The sequence below is a fragment of the Leiobunum rupestre genome, chromosome 11, assembly GCF_980474605.1.
Source record: "Leiobunum rupestre chromosome 11, qqLeiRupe1.1.hap1, whole genome shotgun sequence".
Taxonomy (NCBI): domain Eukaryota; kingdom Metazoa; phylum Arthropoda; class Arachnida; order Opiliones; family Sclerosomatidae; genus Leiobunum; species Leiobunum rupestre.
Genome location: NC_143394.1, coordinates 15,274,437 through 15,290,434, shown reverse-complemented (window position 1 = coordinate 15,290,434; position 15,998 = coordinate 15,274,437). Strand labels below are relative to the sequence as shown.

General features: G+C 40.3%; 17 non-coding genes across 17 annotated transcripts; all 17 read left to right on the top strand.

Annotated features, from left to right (window-relative positions):
• Positions 1-1,371: 1,371 nt before the first annotated feature.
• Positions 1,372-1,462, top strand: TRNAY-GUA (transfer RNA tyrosine (anticodon GUA)). Its single transcript is given in 2 exon segments — positions 1,372-1,408; positions 1,427-1,462. It is a non-coding gene; the product is annotated as a tRNA-Tyr (tRNA).
• Positions 1,463-2,816: 1,354 nt separating this feature from the next.
• TRNAY-GUA (transfer RNA tyrosine (anticodon GUA)) lies at positions 2,817-2,907 on the top strand. Its single transcript is given in 2 exon segments — positions 2,817-2,853; positions 2,872-2,907. It is a non-coding gene; the product is annotated as a tRNA-Tyr (tRNA).
• Positions 2,908-6,942: 4,035 nt separating this feature from the next.
• Positions 6,943-7,033, top strand: TRNAY-GUA (transfer RNA tyrosine (anticodon GUA)). Its single transcript is given in 2 exon segments — positions 6,943-6,979; positions 6,998-7,033. It is a non-coding gene; the product is annotated as a tRNA-Tyr (tRNA).
• Positions 7,034-7,977: 944 nt separating this feature from the next.
• On the top strand, positions 7,978-8,068 carry TRNAY-GUA (transfer RNA tyrosine (anticodon GUA)). Its single transcript is given in 2 exon segments — positions 7,978-8,014; positions 8,033-8,068. It is a non-coding gene; the product is annotated as a tRNA-Tyr (tRNA).
• A 60-nt stretch (positions 8,069-8,128) lies between these two features.
• On the top strand, positions 8,129-8,219 carry TRNAY-GUA (transfer RNA tyrosine (anticodon GUA)). Its single transcript is given in 2 exon segments — positions 8,129-8,165; positions 8,184-8,219. It is a non-coding gene; the product is annotated as a tRNA-Tyr (tRNA).
• Positions 8,220-8,430: 211 nt separating this feature from the next.
• TRNAY-GUA (transfer RNA tyrosine (anticodon GUA)) lies at positions 8,431-8,521 on the top strand. Its single transcript is given in 2 exon segments — positions 8,431-8,467; positions 8,486-8,521. It is a non-coding gene; the product is annotated as a tRNA-Tyr (tRNA).
• A 211-nt stretch (positions 8,522-8,732) lies between these two features.
• TRNAY-GUA (transfer RNA tyrosine (anticodon GUA)) lies at positions 8,733-8,823 on the top strand. Its single transcript is given in 2 exon segments — positions 8,733-8,769; positions 8,788-8,823. It is a non-coding gene; the product is annotated as a tRNA-Tyr (tRNA).
• A 211-nt stretch (positions 8,824-9,034) lies between these two features.
• Positions 9,035-9,125, top strand: TRNAY-GUA (transfer RNA tyrosine (anticodon GUA)). The gene is given in 2 exon segments: positions 9,035-9,071; positions 9,090-9,125. It is a non-coding gene; the product is annotated as a tRNA-Tyr (tRNA).
• A 60-nt stretch (positions 9,126-9,185) lies between these two features.
• TRNAY-GUA (transfer RNA tyrosine (anticodon GUA)) lies at positions 9,186-9,276 on the top strand. Its single transcript is given in 2 exon segments — positions 9,186-9,222; positions 9,241-9,276. It is a non-coding gene; the product is annotated as a tRNA-Tyr (tRNA).
• A 60-nt stretch (positions 9,277-9,336) lies between these two features.
• On the top strand, positions 9,337-9,427 carry TRNAY-GUA (transfer RNA tyrosine (anticodon GUA)). The gene is given in 2 exon segments: positions 9,337-9,373; positions 9,392-9,427. It is a non-coding gene; the product is annotated as a tRNA-Tyr (tRNA).
• Positions 9,428-10,091: 664 nt separating this feature from the next.
• TRNAY-GUA (transfer RNA tyrosine (anticodon GUA)) lies at positions 10,092-10,182 on the top strand. The gene is given in 2 exon segments: positions 10,092-10,128; positions 10,147-10,182. It is a non-coding gene; the product is annotated as a tRNA-Tyr (tRNA).
• Positions 10,183-10,242: 60 nt separating this feature from the next.
• On the top strand, positions 10,243-10,333 carry TRNAY-GUA (transfer RNA tyrosine (anticodon GUA)). The gene is given in 2 exon segments: positions 10,243-10,279; positions 10,298-10,333. It is a non-coding gene; the product is annotated as a tRNA-Tyr (tRNA).
• Positions 10,334-10,544: 211 nt separating this feature from the next.
• Positions 10,545-10,635, top strand: TRNAY-GUA (transfer RNA tyrosine (anticodon GUA)). The gene is given in 2 exon segments: positions 10,545-10,581; positions 10,600-10,635. It is a non-coding gene; the product is annotated as a tRNA-Tyr (tRNA).
• Positions 10,636-10,695: 60 nt separating this feature from the next.
• On the top strand, positions 10,696-10,786 carry TRNAY-GUA (transfer RNA tyrosine (anticodon GUA)). Its single transcript is given in 2 exon segments — positions 10,696-10,732; positions 10,751-10,786. It is a non-coding gene; the product is annotated as a tRNA-Tyr (tRNA).
• Positions 10,787-12,354: 1,568 nt separating this feature from the next.
• On the top strand, positions 12,355-12,445 carry TRNAY-GUA (transfer RNA tyrosine (anticodon GUA)). Its single transcript is given in 2 exon segments — positions 12,355-12,391; positions 12,410-12,445. It is a non-coding gene; the product is annotated as a tRNA-Tyr (tRNA).
• Positions 12,446-12,505: 60 nt separating this feature from the next.
• On the top strand, positions 12,506-12,596 carry TRNAY-GUA (transfer RNA tyrosine (anticodon GUA)). Its single transcript is given in 2 exon segments — positions 12,506-12,542; positions 12,561-12,596. It is a non-coding gene; the product is annotated as a tRNA-Tyr (tRNA).
• A 2,022-nt stretch (positions 12,597-14,618) lies between these two features.
• Positions 14,619-14,709, top strand: TRNAY-GUA (transfer RNA tyrosine (anticodon GUA)). Its single transcript is given in 2 exon segments — positions 14,619-14,655; positions 14,674-14,709. It is a non-coding gene; the product is annotated as a tRNA-Tyr (tRNA).
• Positions 14,710-15,998: the final 1,289 nt, after the last annotated feature.

Genomic DNA, 15,998 nt, shown 5'->3' with positions numbered 1-15,998 from the left:
AGAGTTATCCAGAAGTCGGTGGTTCAAATCTGGCTCGACGGACATTTTTCATTACAACATAATTTCACGCTTCTCATCCGTCGATAGCTTAGTGGGTAGAGCGGTCGACTGTAGAGGGCGATTGACAAAGTTATCCATAGGTCGCTGGTTCAAAACCGGCTCGACGGACATTTTTTTCATTGTTTATAATATTAAATAATTCAATTTAAATATAATTTAACGCTCCTCATCCGTCGTTAGCTCAGTTGGTAGAGCGGTGGACTGTAGAGGGCGAGTGACAGAGTTATCCATAGGTCGCTGGTTCAAATCCGGCTCGACGGACATTTTTCATCGTTTATAATATTAATTAATTGAATTACAACATAATTTCTCGTTTCTCACCCTTCGATAGCTTAGTGGGTAGAGCGGTCGACTGTAGAGGGCGATTGACAAAGTTATCCATAGGTCGCTGGTTCAAATCCGGCTCGACGGACATTTTTTGCATCGTTTATAGTATTAAATAATTGAATTTAAATATAATTTAACGCTCCTTATCCGTCGTTAGCTCAGTTGGTAGAGCGGTGGACTGTAGAGGGCGAGTGACAGAGTTATCCGTAGGTCGGTGGTACAAATCCGGCTCGAAGGACATTTTTTTCGTCGTTTATAATATTAAATAATTGAATTTAAATATAATTTAACGCTCCTCATCCGTCGTTAGCTCAGTTGGTAGAGCGGTGGACTGTAGAGGGCGAGTGACAGAGTTATCCAGAAGTCGGTGGTTCAAATCTGGCTCGTCGGACATTTTTCATTACATCATAATTTCACGCTCCTCATCCATCAATATCTCAGTTGACAGAGCGGTGGACTGTAGAGGGCGATTAACAAAATATCCATAGTTTGCTGGTTGAAATCCGGCTCGACGGACATTTTTTTCATCGTTTATAATATTAATTAATTGAATTAAAATATAATTTCACGCTGCTCATCCGTCGATAGCTCAGTTGGTAGAGCGGTGGACAAAGATATCCATAGGTCCCTGGTTCAAATTCGGCTCAACGGAAATTTTCATCGTTTATAATATTGATTATTTGAATTAAAAAATCATTTCGCGGTTTTTATCGGTCGATAGCTCAGTTGGTAGAGCGGTTGACTGTAGAGGGCGAGTGGCAGAGTTATCCAGAAGTCGGTGGTTCAAATCTGGCTCGACGGACATTTTTCATTACAACATAATTTCACGCTCCTCATCCGTCGATAAATCAGTGGGTAGAGCGGTCGACTGTAGAGGGCGATTAAGTTATCCATAGGTCGCTGGTTCAAATCCGGCTCGACGGACATTTTTCATCGTTTATAATATTAATTAATTGAATTACAACATAATTTCTCGTTTCTCACCCTTCGATAGCTCAGTTGGTAGAGCGGTGGACTGTAGAGGGCGATTGACAAAGTTATCCATAGGTCGCTGGTTCAAATCCGGCTCGAAGGGCATTTTTTTCGTCGTTTATAATATTAAATAATTGAATTTAAATATAATTTCACGCTCCTCAGCCGTCGTTAGCTCAGTTGGTAGAGCGGTGGACTGTAGAGGGCGAGTGACAGAGTTATCCATAGGTCGCTGGTTCAAATTCGGCTCAACGGACATTATTTTCATCGTTTATAATATTAAATAATTGAATGTAAATATAATTTCACTTTCCTCAACAGTCGATAGCTCAGTTGGTAGAGCGGTCGACTGTAGAGGGCGATTGACAAAGTTATCCATAGGTCGCTGGTTCAAATCCGGCTCGACGGACATTTTTCATCGTTTATAATATTAATTAATTGAATTACAACATAATTTCTCGTTTCTCACCCTTCGATAGCTCAGTTGGTAGAGCGGTGGACTGTAGAAGGCGATTGACAAAGTTATCCATAGGTCGCTGGTTAAAAACCGGCTCGAAGGACATTTTTTTCATCGTTTATAATGTTAAATAATTGAATTTAAATATAATTTTACGCTCCTCATCCGTCGATTGCTCAGTTGGTAGAGCGGTGGACTGTAGAGGGCGATTGACAAAGTTATCCATAGGTCGCTGGTTCAAATCTGGCTCGACGGACATTTTTCATTACAACATAATTTCACGCTCCTCATCCGTCGATAGCTCAGTTGGTAGAGCGGTGGACTGTAGAGGGCGATTAACAAAGTTATCCATAGGTCGCTGGTTCATAACCGGCTCGACGGACATTATTTTCATCGTTTATAATATTAAATAATTGAATTTAAATATAATTTCACTTTCCTCAACAGTCGATAGCTCAGTTGGTAGAGCGGTTGACTGTAGAGGGCGAGTGGCAGAGTTATCCAGAAGTCGGTGGTTCAAATCTGGCTCGACGGACATTTTTCATTACAACATAATTTCACGCTCCTCATCCGTCGATAGCTCAGTGGGTACAGCGGTCGACTGTAGAGGGCGATTGACAAAGTTATCCATAGGTCGCTGGTTCAAAACCGGCTCGACGGACATTTTTTTCATTGTTTATAATATTAAATAATTCAATTTAAATATAATTTCACGCTCCTCATCCGTCGATGGCTCAGTTGGTAGAGCGGTGGATTGTAGAGGGCGAGTGGCAGAGTTATCCAGAAGTCGGTGGTTCAAATCTGGCTCGACGGACATTTTTCATTACAACATAATTTCACGCTCCTCAACCGTCGATAGCTCAGTGGGTAGAGCGGTCGACTGTAGAGGGCGATTGACAAAGTTATCCATAGGTCGCTGGTTCAAATCCGGCTCGACGGACATTTTTCATCGTTTATAATATTAATTAATTGAATTACAACATAATTTCTCGTTTCTCACCCTTCGATAGCTCAGATGGTAGAGCGGTGGACTGTAGAGGGCGATTGACAAAGTTATCCATAGGTCGCTGGTTCAAATCCGGCTCGAAGGACATTTTTTTCGTCGTTTATAATATTAAATAATTGAATTTAAATATAATTTCACGCTCCTCAGCCGTCGTTAGCTTAGTTGGTAGAGCGGTGGACTGTAGAGGGCGAGTGACAGAGTTATCCAGAAGTCGGTGGTTCAAATCTGGCTCGTCGGACATTTTTCATTACATCATAATTTCACGCTCCTCATCCATCAATATCTCAGTTGGCAGAGCGGTGGACTGTAGAGGGCGATTAACAAAATATCCATAGTTTGCTGGTTGAAATCCGGCTCGACAGACATTTTTTTCATCGTTTATAATATTAATTAATTGAATTAAAATATAATTTCACGCTCCTCATCCGTCGATAGCTCAGTTGGTAGAGCGGTGGACTGTAGAGAGCGATTGACAAAGTTATCCATAGAACCCTGGTTCAAATCCGGCTCAACAGAAATTTTCATCGTTTATAATATTGATTATTTGAATTAAAAAATCATTTCGCGGTTTTTATCGGTCGATAGCTAAGTTGGTAGAGCGGTTGACTGTAGAGGGCGAGTGGCAGAGTTATCCAGAAGTCGGTGGTTCAAATCTGGCTCGACGGACATTTTTCATTACAACATAGTTTCACGCTCCTCATCCGTCGATAAATCAGTGGGTAGAGCGGTAGACTGTAGACGGCGATTGACAAAGTTATCCATAGGTCGCTGGTTCAAAACCGGCTCGACGGACATTTTTTTCATTGTTTATAATATTAAATAATTCAATTTAAATATAATTTCACGCTTCTCATCCTTCGATAGCTCAGTTGGTAGAGCGGTGGACTGTAGAGGGCGAGTGACAGAGTTATCCATAGGTCGGTGGTTCAAATCCGGCTCGACGGACATTTTTCATCGTTTATAATATTAATTAATTGAATTACAACATAATTTCTCGTTTCTCACCCTACGATAGCTCAGTTGGTAGAGCGGTGGACTGTAGAGGGCGATTGGCAAAGTTATCCATAGGTCGCTGGTTCAAATCCGGCTCGACGGACATTTTTTGCATCGTTTATAGTATTAAATTATTGAATTTAAATATAATTTAACGCTCCTCATCCGTCGTTAGCTCAGTTGGTAGAGCGGTTGACTGTAGAGGGCGAGTGACAGAGTTATCCATAGGTCGGTGGTTCAAATCCGGCTCGAAGGACATTTTTTTCGTCGTTTATAATATTAAATAATTGAATTTAAATATAATTTCACGCTCCTCATCCGTCGTTAGCTCAGTTGGTAGAGCGGTGGACTGTAGAGGGCGAGTGACAGAGTTATCCAGAAGTCGGTGGTTCAAATCTGGCTCGTCGGACATTTTTCATTACATCATAATTTCACGCTCCTCATCCATCAATATCTCAGTTGGCAGAGCGGTGGACTGTAGAGGGCGATTAACAAAATATCCATAGTTTGCTGGTTGAAATCCGGCTCGACGGACATTTTTTTCATCGTTTATAATATTAATTAATTGAATTAAAATATAATTTCACGCTCCTCATCCGTCGATAGCTCAGTTGGTAGAGCGGTGGACTGTAGAGAGCGATTGACAAAGTTATCCATAGGTCCCTGGTTCAAATCCGGCTCAACGGAAATTTTCATCGTTTATAATATTGATTATTTGAATTAAAAAATCATTTCTCGTTTCTCACCCTTCGATAGCTCAGTTGGTAGAGCGGTGGACTGTAGAGGGCGATTAACAAAGTTATCCATAGGTCGCTGGTTCAAATCCGGCTCGACGGACATTATTTTCATCGTTTATAATATTAAATAATTGAATTTAAATATAATTTCACTTTCCTCAACAGTCGATAGCTCAGTTGGTATAGCGGTTGACTGTAGAGGGTGATTGACAAAGTTATCCATAGGTCGCTGGTTCATATCCGGCTCGACGGACATTATTTTCATCGTTTATAATATTAAATAATTGAATTTAAATATAATTTAACTGTCCTCAACAGTCGATAGCTCAGTTGGTAGAGCGGTTGACTGTAGAGGGCGAGTGGCAGAGTTATCCAGAAGTCGGTGGTTCAAATCTGGCTCGACGTACATTTTTCATTACAACATAATTTCACGCTCCTCATCCGTCGATAGCTCAGTGGGTAGAGCGGTCGACTGTAGAGGGCGAGTGACAGAGTTATCCAGAAGTCGGTGGTTCAAATCTGGCTCGACGGACATTTTTCATTACAACATAATTTCACGCTCCTCATCCGTCGATAGCTCAGTTGGTAGAGCGGTGGACTGTAGAGGGCGATTAACAAAGTTATCCATAGGTCGCTGGTTCATATCCGGCTCGACGGACATTATTTTCATCGTTTATAATATTAAATAATTGAATTTAAATATAATTTAACTGTCCTCAACAGTCGATAGCTCAGTTGGTAGAGCGGTTGACTGTTAGAGGGCGAGTGGCAGAGTTATCCAGAAGTCGGTGGTTCAAATCTGGCTCGACGGACATTTTTCATTACAACATAATTTCACGCTCCTCATCCGTCGATAGCTCAGTGGGTAGAGCGGTCGACTGTAGAGGGCGAGTGACAGAGTTATCCAGAAGTCGGTGGTACAAATCTGGCTCGTCGGACATTTTTCATTACATCATAATTTCACGCTCCTCATCCATCAATATCTCAGTTGGCAGAGCGGTGGACTGTAGAGGGCGATTAACAAAATATCCATAGTTTGCTGGTTGAAATCCGGCTTGACGGACATTTTTTTCATCGTTTATAATATTAATTAATTGAATTAAAATATAATTTCACGCTCCTTATCCGTCGATAGCTCAGTTGGTAGAGCGGTGGACTGTAGAGAGCGATTGACAAAGTTATCCATAGGTCCCTGGTTCAAATCCGGCTCAACGGAAATTTTCATCGTTTATAATATTGATTATTTGAATTAAAAAATCATTTCTCGTTTCTCACCCTTCGATAGCTCAGTTGGTAGAGCGGTGGACTGTAGAGGGCGATTAACAAAGTTATCCATAGGTCGCTGGTTCAAATCCGGCTCGACGGACATTATTTTCATCGTTTATAATATTAAATAATTGAATTTAAATATAATTTCACTTTCCTCAACAGTCGATAGCTCAGTTGGTAGAGCGGTTGACTGTAGAGGGCGATTGACAAAGTTATCCATAGGTCGCTGGTTCAAATCTGGCTCGACGGACATTTTTCATTACAACATAATTTCACGCTCATCATCCGTCGATAGCTCAGTTGGTAGAGCGGTTGACTGTAGAGGGCGAGTGGCAGAGTTATCCAGAAGTCGGTGGTTCTAATCTGGCTCGACGGACATTTTTCATTACAACATAATTTCACGCTCCTTATCCGTCGATAGCTCAGTGGGTAGAGCGGTCGACTGTAGAGGGCGATTGACAAAATTATCCATAGGTCGCTGGTTCAAAACCGGCTCGACGGACATTTTTTTCATTGTTTATAATATTAAATAATTCAATTTAAATATAATTTCACGCTCCTCATCCGTCGATGGCTCAGTTGGGAGAGCGGTGGATTGTAGAGGGCGATTAACAAAGTTATCCATAGGTCGCTGGTTCATATCCGGCTCGACGGACATTATTTTCATCGTTTATAATATTAAATAATTGAATTTAAATATAATTTAACTTTCCTCAACAGTCGATAGCTCAGTTGGTAGAGCGGTTGACTGTAGAGGGCGAGTGGCAGAGTTATCCAGAAGTCGGTGGTTCAAATCTGGCTCGACGGACATTTTTCATTACAACATAATTTCACGCTCCTTATTCGTCGATAGCTCAGTGGGTAGAGCGGTCGACTGTAGAGGGCGATTGACAAAATTATCCATAGGTCGCTGGTTCAAAACCGGCTCGACGGACATTTTTTTCATTGTTTATAATATTAAATAATTCAATTTAAATATAATTTCACGCTCCTCATCCGTCGATGGCTCAGTTGGTAGAGCGGTGGACTGTAGAGGGCGAGTGACAGAGTTATCCAGAAGTCGGTGGTTCAAATCTGGCTCGACGGACATTTTTCTTACAACATAATTTCACGCTCCTCATCCGTCGATAGCTCAGTTGGTAGAGCGGTGGACTGTAGAGGGCGATTAACAAAGTTATCCATAGGTCGCTGGTTCAAATCCGGCTCGACGGACATTTTTCATCGTTTATAATATTAATTAATTGAATTACAACATAACTTCTCGTTTCTCACCCTTCGATAGCTCAGTTGGTAGAGCGGTGGACTGTAGAGGGCAATTGACAAAGTTATCCATAGGTCGCTGGTTCATATCCGGCTCGACGGACATTATTTTCATCGTTTATAATATTAAATAATTGAATTTAAATATAATTTAACTGTCCTCAACAGTCGATAGCTCAGTTGGTAGAGCGGTTGACTGTTAGAGGGCGAGTGGCAGAGTTATCCAGAAGTCGGTGGTTCAAATCTGGCTCGACGGACATTTTTCATTACATCATAATTTCACGCTCCTCATCCATCAATATCTCAGTTGGCAGAGCGGTGGACTGTAGAGGGCGATTAACAAAATATCCATAGTTTGCTGGTTGAAATCCGGCTCGACGGACATTTTTTTCATCGTTTATAATATTAATTAATTGAATTAAAATATAATTTCACGCTCCTCATCCGTCGATAGCTCAGTTGGTAGAGCGGTGGACTGTAGAGAGCGATTGACAAAGTTATCCATAGGTCCCTGGTTCAAATCCGGCTCAACGGAAATTTTCATCGTTTATAATATTGATTATTTGAATTAAAAAATCATTTCGCGGTTTTTATCGGTCGATAGCTCAGTTGGTAGAGCGGTGGACTGTAGAGGGCGAGTGACAAAGTTATCCATAGGTCGCTGGTTCAAATCCGGCTCGACGGACGTCTTTCATCGTTTATAATAATGATTATTTTAATTAAAATATGTTTGCATGAATTTCAACTGATGATAGCTCAGTTGGTAGAGTGGTGGACTGTAAAGGGCGAGTGGCAAAGATATCCATAGGTCGCTGGCTCATATCCGGCTCGACGGTCGTCTTTCATCGTTTATAATATTGCTTATTTTAATTAAAATATAATTTTACTCTCTTTTACCGTCGATAGCTCAGTTGGTAGAGCGGTGGACTGTAGAGGGCGAGTGGCAAAGTTATCCATAGGTCGCTGGTTCAAATCCGGCTCGACGGACGTCTTTCATCGTTTATAATAATGATTATTTTAATTGAAATATAATTTTACTCTCTTTTACCGTCGATAGCTCAGTTGGTAGAGCGGTGGACTGTAGAGGGCAAGTGGCAAAGTTATCCATAGTTCGCTGGTTCAAATCCGGCTCGACGGACGTCTTTCATCGTTTATAATAATGATTATTTTAATTGAAATATAATTTTACTCTCTTTTACCGTCGATAGCTCATTTGGTAGAGCGGTGGACTGTAGAAAGTGAGTGGCAAAGTAATCCATAGGTCGCTGGTTCAAATCCGGCTCGACGGACGTCTTTCATCGTTTAGAATAATGATTATTTTAATTGAAATATAATTTTACTCTCTTTTACCGTCGATAGCTCAGTTGGTAGAGCGGTGGACTGTAGAGGGCAAGTGGCAAAGTTATCCATAGTTCGCTGGTTCAAATCCGGCTCGACGGACGTCTTTAATCGTTTATAATATTGATTATTTTATTTTAAATATAACTTCACGCTGTTCAACTGTTGATAGCTCAATTGTAAAAGCGATGGACTGTAGAGGGCGAGTGGCAAAGATATCCATAGGTCGCTGGTTCAAATCCGGCTCGACGGACGTCTTTCATCGTTTATAATATTGATTATTTTAATTAAAATATAATTTTTCTCTCTTTTACCGTCGATAGCTCAGTTGGTAGAGCGGTGGACTGTAGAAAGTGAGTGGCAAAGTAATCCATAGGTCGCTGGTTTAAATCCGGCTCGACGGACGTCTTTCATCGTTTATAATATTGCTTATTTTAATAAAAATATAATTTTACTCTCTTTTACCGTCGATAGCTCAGTTGGTAGAGCGGTGGACTGTAGAGGGCGAGTGGCAAAGTTATCCGTAGGTCGCTGATTCAAATCCGGCTCGACAGACGTCTTTCATCGTTTATAATACTGATTATTTTAATTGAAATATAATTTTACTCTCTTTTGCCGTCGATAGCTCAGTTGGTAGAGCGGTGGACTGTAGAGGGCGAGTGGCAAAGTTATCCATAGGTCGCTGGTTCAAATCCGGTTCGACGGACGTCTTTCATCGTTTATAATAATGATTATTTTAATTGAAATATAATTTTACTCTCTTTTACCGTCGATAGCTCAGTTGGTAGAGCGGTGGACTGTAGAGGGCGAGTGGCAAAGTTATCCGTAGGTCGCTGGTTCAAATCCGGCTCGACGGACGTCTTTCATCGTTTATAATACTGATTATTTTAATTGAAATATAATTTTACTTTCTTTTACCGTCGATAGCTCAGTTGGTAGAGCGGTGGACTGTAAAGGGTGAGTGGCAAAGTTATCCATAGGTCGCTGGTTCAAATCCGGCTCGACGGACGTCTTTCATCGTTTATAATATTGCTTTTTTTAATAAAAATATAATTTTACTCTATTTTACCGTCGATAGATCAGTTGGTAGAGCGGTGGACTGTAGAGGACGAGTGGCAAAGTTATCCGTAGGTCGCTGGTTCAAATCCGGTTCGACGGACGTCTTTCATCGTTTATAATAATGATTATTTTAATTGAAATATAATTTTACTCTCTTTTACCGTCGATAGCTCAGTTGGTAGAGCGGTGGACTGTAGAAGGCGAGTGGCAAAGTTATCCGTATGTCGCTGGTTCAAATCCGGCTCGACGGACGTCTTTCATCGTTTATAATACTGATTATTTTAATTGAAATATAATTTTACTCTCTTTTACCGTCGATAGCTCAGTTGGTAGAGCGGTGGACTGTAGAGGGCGAGTGGCAAAGTTATCCATAGGTCGCTGGTTCAAATCTGGCTCGACGGACGTCGTTCATCGTTTATAATAATGATTATTTTAATTAAAATATGTTTTCATGAATTTCAACTGATGATAGCTAAGTTGGTAGAGCGGTGGACTGTAGAGGACGAGTGGCAAAGTTATCCGTAGGGCGCTGGTTCAAATCCGGTTCGACGGACGTCTTTCATCGTTTATAATAATGATTATTTTAATTGAAATATAATTTTACTCTCTTTTACCGTCGATAGCTCAGTTGGTAGAGCGGTGGACTGTAGAGGGCGAGTGGCAAAGTTATCCGTAGGTCGCTGGTTCAAATCCGGCTCGACGGACGTCTTTCATCGTTTATAATACTGATTATTTTAATTGAAATATAATTTTACTTTCTTTTACCGTCGATAGCTCAGTTGGTAGAGCGGTGGACTGTAAAGGGTGAGTGGCAAAGTTATCCATAGGTCGCTGGTTCAAATCCGGCTCGACGGACGTCTTTCATCGTTTATAATAATGATTATTTTAATTAAAATATGTTTTCATGAATTTCAACTGATGATAGCTCAGTTGGTAGAGTGGTGGACTGTAAAGGGCGAGTGGCAAAGATATCCATAGGTCGCTGGCTCATATCCGGCTCGACGGTCGTCTTTCATCGTTTATAATATTGCTTATTTTAATTAAAATATAATTTTACTCTCTTTTACCGTCGATAGCTCAGTTGGTAGAGCGGTGGACTGTAGAGGGCGAGTGGCAAAGTTATCCATAGGTCGCTGGTTCAAATCCGGCTCGACGGACGTCTTTCATCGTTTATAATAATGATTATTTTAATTGAAATATAATTTTACTCTTTTTTACCGTCGATAGCTCAGTTGGTAGAGCGGTGGACTGTAGAGGGCGAGTGGCAAAGTTATCCATAGGTCGCTGGTTCAAATCCGGCTCGACGGACGTCTTTCATCGTTTATAATAACGATTATTTTAATTGAAATATAATTTTACTCTTTTTTACCGTCGATAGCTCAGTTGGTAGAGCGGTGGACTGTAGAGGGCGAGTGGCAAAGTTATCCATAGGTCGTTGGTTCAAATCCGGTTCGACGGTCGTCTTTCATCGATCATAATATTGATTATTTTAATTAAAATATAATTTTTCTCCTTTTACCGTCGATAGCTCATTTGGTAGAGCGGTGGACTGTAGAAAGTGAGTGGCAAAGTAATCCATAGGTCACTGGTTCAAATCCGGCTCGACGGACGTCTGTCATCGTTTATAATAATGATTATTTTAATTGAAATATAATTTTACTCTCTTTTACCGTCGATAGCTCAGTTGGTAGAGCGGTGGACTGTAGAGGGCAAGTGGCAAAGTTATCCATAGTTCGCTGGTTCAAATCCGGCTCGACAGACGTCGTTTATCGTTTATAATATTGATTATTTTATTTTAAATATAACTTCACGCTGTTCAACTGTTGATAGCTCAATTGTAAGAGTGATGGACTGTAGAGGGCGAGTGGCAAAGATATCCATATGTCGCTGGCTCAAATCCGGCTCGACGGTCGTCTTTCATCGTTTATAATATTGCTTATTTTAATAAAAATATAATTTCACTCTCTTTTACCGTCGATAGCTCAGTTGGTAGAGCGGTGGACTGTAGAGGACGAGTGGCAAAGTTATCCGTAGGTCGCTGGTTCAAATCCGGTTCGACGGACGTCTTTCATCGTTTATAATAATGATTATTTTAATTGAAATATAATTTTACTCTCTTTTACCGTCGATAGCTCATTTGGTAGAGCGGTGGACTGTAGAAAGTGAGTGGCAAAGTAATCCATAGGTCGCTGGTTCAAATCCGGCTCGACGGACGTCTTTCATCGTTTAGAATAATGATTATTTTAATTGAAATATAATTTCACTCTCTTTTACCGTCGATTGCTCAGTTGGTAGAGCGGTGGACTGTAGAGGACAAGTGGCAAAGTTATCCATAGTTCGCTGGTTCAAATCCGGCTCGACGGACGTCTTTAATCGTTTATAATATTGATTATTTTATTTTAAATATAACTTCACGCTGTTCAACTGTTGATAGCTCAATTGTAAAAGCGATGGACTGTAGAGGGCGAGTGGCAAAGATATCCATAGGTCGCTGGTTCAATCCGGCTCGACGGACATCTTTCATCGTTTATAATATTGATTATTTTAATTAAAATATAATTTCAAGCTGTTCAACCGTCGATAGCTCAGTTGGTAGAGTGGTGAACTGTAAAGGGCGAGTGGAAAAGATATCCATAGGTCGCTGGTTCAAATCCGGCTCGACGGACGTCTTTCATCGTTTATAATAATGATTATTTTAATTAAAATATGTTTTCATGAATTTCAACTGATGATAGCTCAGTTGGTAGAGTGGTGGACTGTAAAGGGCGAGTGGCAAAGATATCCATAGGTCGCTGGCTCATATCCGGCTCGACGGTCGTCTTTCATCGTTTATAATATTGCTTATTTTAATTAAAATATAATTTTACTCTCTTTTACCGTCGATAGCTCAGTTGGTAGAGCGGTGGACTGTAGAGGGCGAGTGGCAAAGTTATCCATAGGTCGCTGGTTCAAATCCGGCTCGACGGACGTCTTTCATCGTTTATAATAATGATTATTTTAATTGAAATATAATTTTACTCTTTTTTACCGTCGATAGCTCAGTTGGTAGAGCGGTGGACTGTAGAGGGCGAGTGGCAAAGTTATCCATAGGTCGCTGGTTCAAATCCGGCTCGACGGACGTCTTTCATCGTTTATAATAACGATTATTTTAATTGAAATATAATTTTACTCTTTTTTACCGTCGATAGCTCAGTTGGTAGAGCGGTGGACTGTAGAGGGCGAGTGGCAAAGTTATCCATAGGTCGTTGGTTCAAATCCGGTTCGACGGTCGTCTTTCATCGATCATAATATTGATTATTTTAATTAAAATATAATTTTTCTCCTTTTACCGTCGATAGCTCATTTGGTAGAGCGGTGGACTGTAGAAAGTGAGTGGCAAAGTAATCCATAGGTCACTGGTTCAAATCCGGCTCGACGGACGTCTGTCATCGTTTATAATAATGATTATTTTAATTGAAATATAATTTTACTCTCTTTTACCGTCGATAGCTCAGTTGGTAGAGCGGTGGACTGTAGAGGGCAAGTGGCAAAGTTATCCATAGTTCGCTGGTTCAAATCCGGCTCGACAGACGTCGTTTATCGTTTATAATATTGATTATTTTATTTTAAATATAACTTCACGCTGTTCAACTGTTGATAGCTCAATTGTAAGAGTGATGGACTGTAGAGGGCGAGTGGCAAAGATATCCATATGTCGCTGGCTCAAATCCGGCTCGACGGTCGTCTTTCATCGTTTATAATATTGCTTATTTTAATAAAAATATAATTTCACTCTCTTTTACCGTCGATAGCTCAGTTGGTAGAGCGGTGGACTGTAGAGGACGAGTGGCAAAGTTATCCGTAGGTCGCTGGTTCAAATCCGGTTCGACGGACGTCTTTCATCGTTTATAATAATGATTATTTTAATTGAAATATAATTTTACTCTCTTTTACCGTCGATAGCTCATTTGGTAGAGCGGTGGACTGTAGAAAGTGAGTGGCAAAGTAATCCATAGGTCGCTGGTTCAAATCCGGCTCGACGGACGTCTTTCATCGTTTAGAATAATGATTATTTTAATTGAAATATAATTTCACTCTCTTTTACCGTCGATTGCTCAGTTGGTAGAGCGGTGGACTGTAGAGGGCAAGTGGCAAAGTTATCCATAGTTCGCTGGTTCAAATCCGGCTCGACGGACGTCTTTAATCGTTTATAATATTGATTATTTTATTTTAAATATAACTTCACGCTGTTCAACTGTTGATAGCTCAATTGTAAGAGTGATGGACTGTAGAGGGCGAGTGGCAAAGATATCCATATGTCGCTGGCTCAAATCCGGCTCGACGGTCGTCTTTCATCGTTTATAATATTGCTTATTTTAATAAAAATATAATTTCACTCTCTTTTACCGTCGATAGCTCAGTTGGTAGAGCGGTGGACTGTAGAGGACGAGTGGCAAAGTTATCCGTAGGTCGCTGGTTCAAATCCGGTTCGACGGACGTCTTTCATCGTTTATAATAATGATTATTTTAATTGAAATATAATTTTACTCTCTTTTACCGTCGATAGCTCATTTGGTAGAGCGGTGGACTGTAGAAAGTGAGTGGCAAAGTAATCCATAGGTCGCTGGTTCAAATCCGGCTCGACGGACGTCTTTCATCGTTTAGAATAATGATTATTTTAATTGAAATATAATTTCACTCTCTTTTACCGTCGATTGCTCAGTTGGTAGAGCGGTGGACTGTAGAGGGCAAGTGGCAAAGTTATCCATAGTTCGCTGGTTCAAATCCGGCTCGACGGACGTCTTTAATCGTTTATAATATTGATTATTTTATTTTAAATATAACTTCACGCTGTTCAACTGTTGATAGCTCAATTGTAAGAGTGATGGACTGTAGAGGGCGAGTGGCAAAGATATCCATATGTCGCTGGCTCAAATCCGGCTCGACGGTCGTCTTTCATCGTTCATAATATTGATTATTTTAATTAAAATATAATTTTTCTCTCTTTTACCGTCGATAGCTCAGTTTGTAGAGCGGTGGACTGTAGAAAGTGAGTGGCAAAGTAATCCATAGGTCGCTGGTTTAAATCCGGCTCGACGGACGTCTTTCATCGTTTATAATATTGCTTATTTTAATAAAAATATAATTTTACTCTCTTTTACCGTCGATAGCTCAGTTGGTAGAGCGGTGGACTGTAGAGGACGAGTGGCAAAGTTATCCATAGGTCGCTGGTTCAAATCCGGCTCGACGGACGTTTTTCATCGTTTATAATAATGATTATTTTAATTAAAATATGTTTTCATGCTGTTCAACTGATGAAAGCTCAGTTGTAAGTTATGGCACGCCAAACCGGACAAAATTCGTTCACCGTTCGCTATATTCATACTTTACCTCTTGTTATATTCATACTTGGTCTTACTATATTCATACTTGGTCTTGTTATATTCATACTTGGTCTTGTTATATTCATACTTGGTCTTGTTATATTCATACTTGGTCTTGTTATATTCATACTTGGTCTTGCTATACTCATACTTGGTCTTGTTATATTCATACTTGGTCTTGTTATATTCATACTTGGTCTTGCTATACTCATACTTGGTCTTGTTATATTCATACTTGGTCTTGTTATACTCATACTTGGTCTTGCTATATTCATACTTGGTCTAACTATATCTATACTTGGTCTTGTTATATTCATACTTGGTCTTGTTATATTCATACTTGGTCTTGTTATATTCATACTTGGTCTTGTTATATTCATACTTGGTCTTGTTATATTCATACTTGGTCTTGCTATACTCATACTTGGTCTTGCTATACTCATACTTGGTCTTGCTATATTCATACTTGGTCTAACTATATCTATACTTGGTTTCGTTATATTTATACTTTTTCTCTCTCTTATACATCGAGGTGTCTCACACTTCGACTCTCTCTCTCTCTACTCTAACTTGGTCGTTCACTATTCATACATCGCACCTCTCTCATACTTCGACTCTCTCTCTCTACTCTAACTTGGTCGTTCACTATTCATACATCGCACCTCTCTCTCATACTTCGACTCTCTCTCTCTACTCTAACTTGGTCGTTCGCTATTCATACATCGCACCTCTCTCTCATACTTCATCTCTCTCTCTCTCTCTACCCATAGTTTCCTTAGCTTTCTCTCTAGCTACATACCGTCGAGCTATCAAATTCGAAGGTCGTCTGTCTCGAACTTTGTACCGCGCTTTTGACGCCGACTATATTTGGCCAAGTTAAGTGAGAACTTGACCAACAGCAAAACTATTCTGTCTCAGCCGTATTTTATTGTACAGGGTGTTTGGAAATAAAATTTCAAGAATGAGAATCTACGTGAGATCAGAACATTAGCAATTCGAGTGGCGTGACTTTTCCCCACTTTTGAAAGGTATTCTGCGATTTGCAATAATTTTGCAAGTAGGTGTATTGTAGTGATCGTACGGGGACACCGACCCCGACCCGGTATGTCGGGGATCCCCGGGTTTTCAACCCCGACTCGAGTATTAAACAATAATAC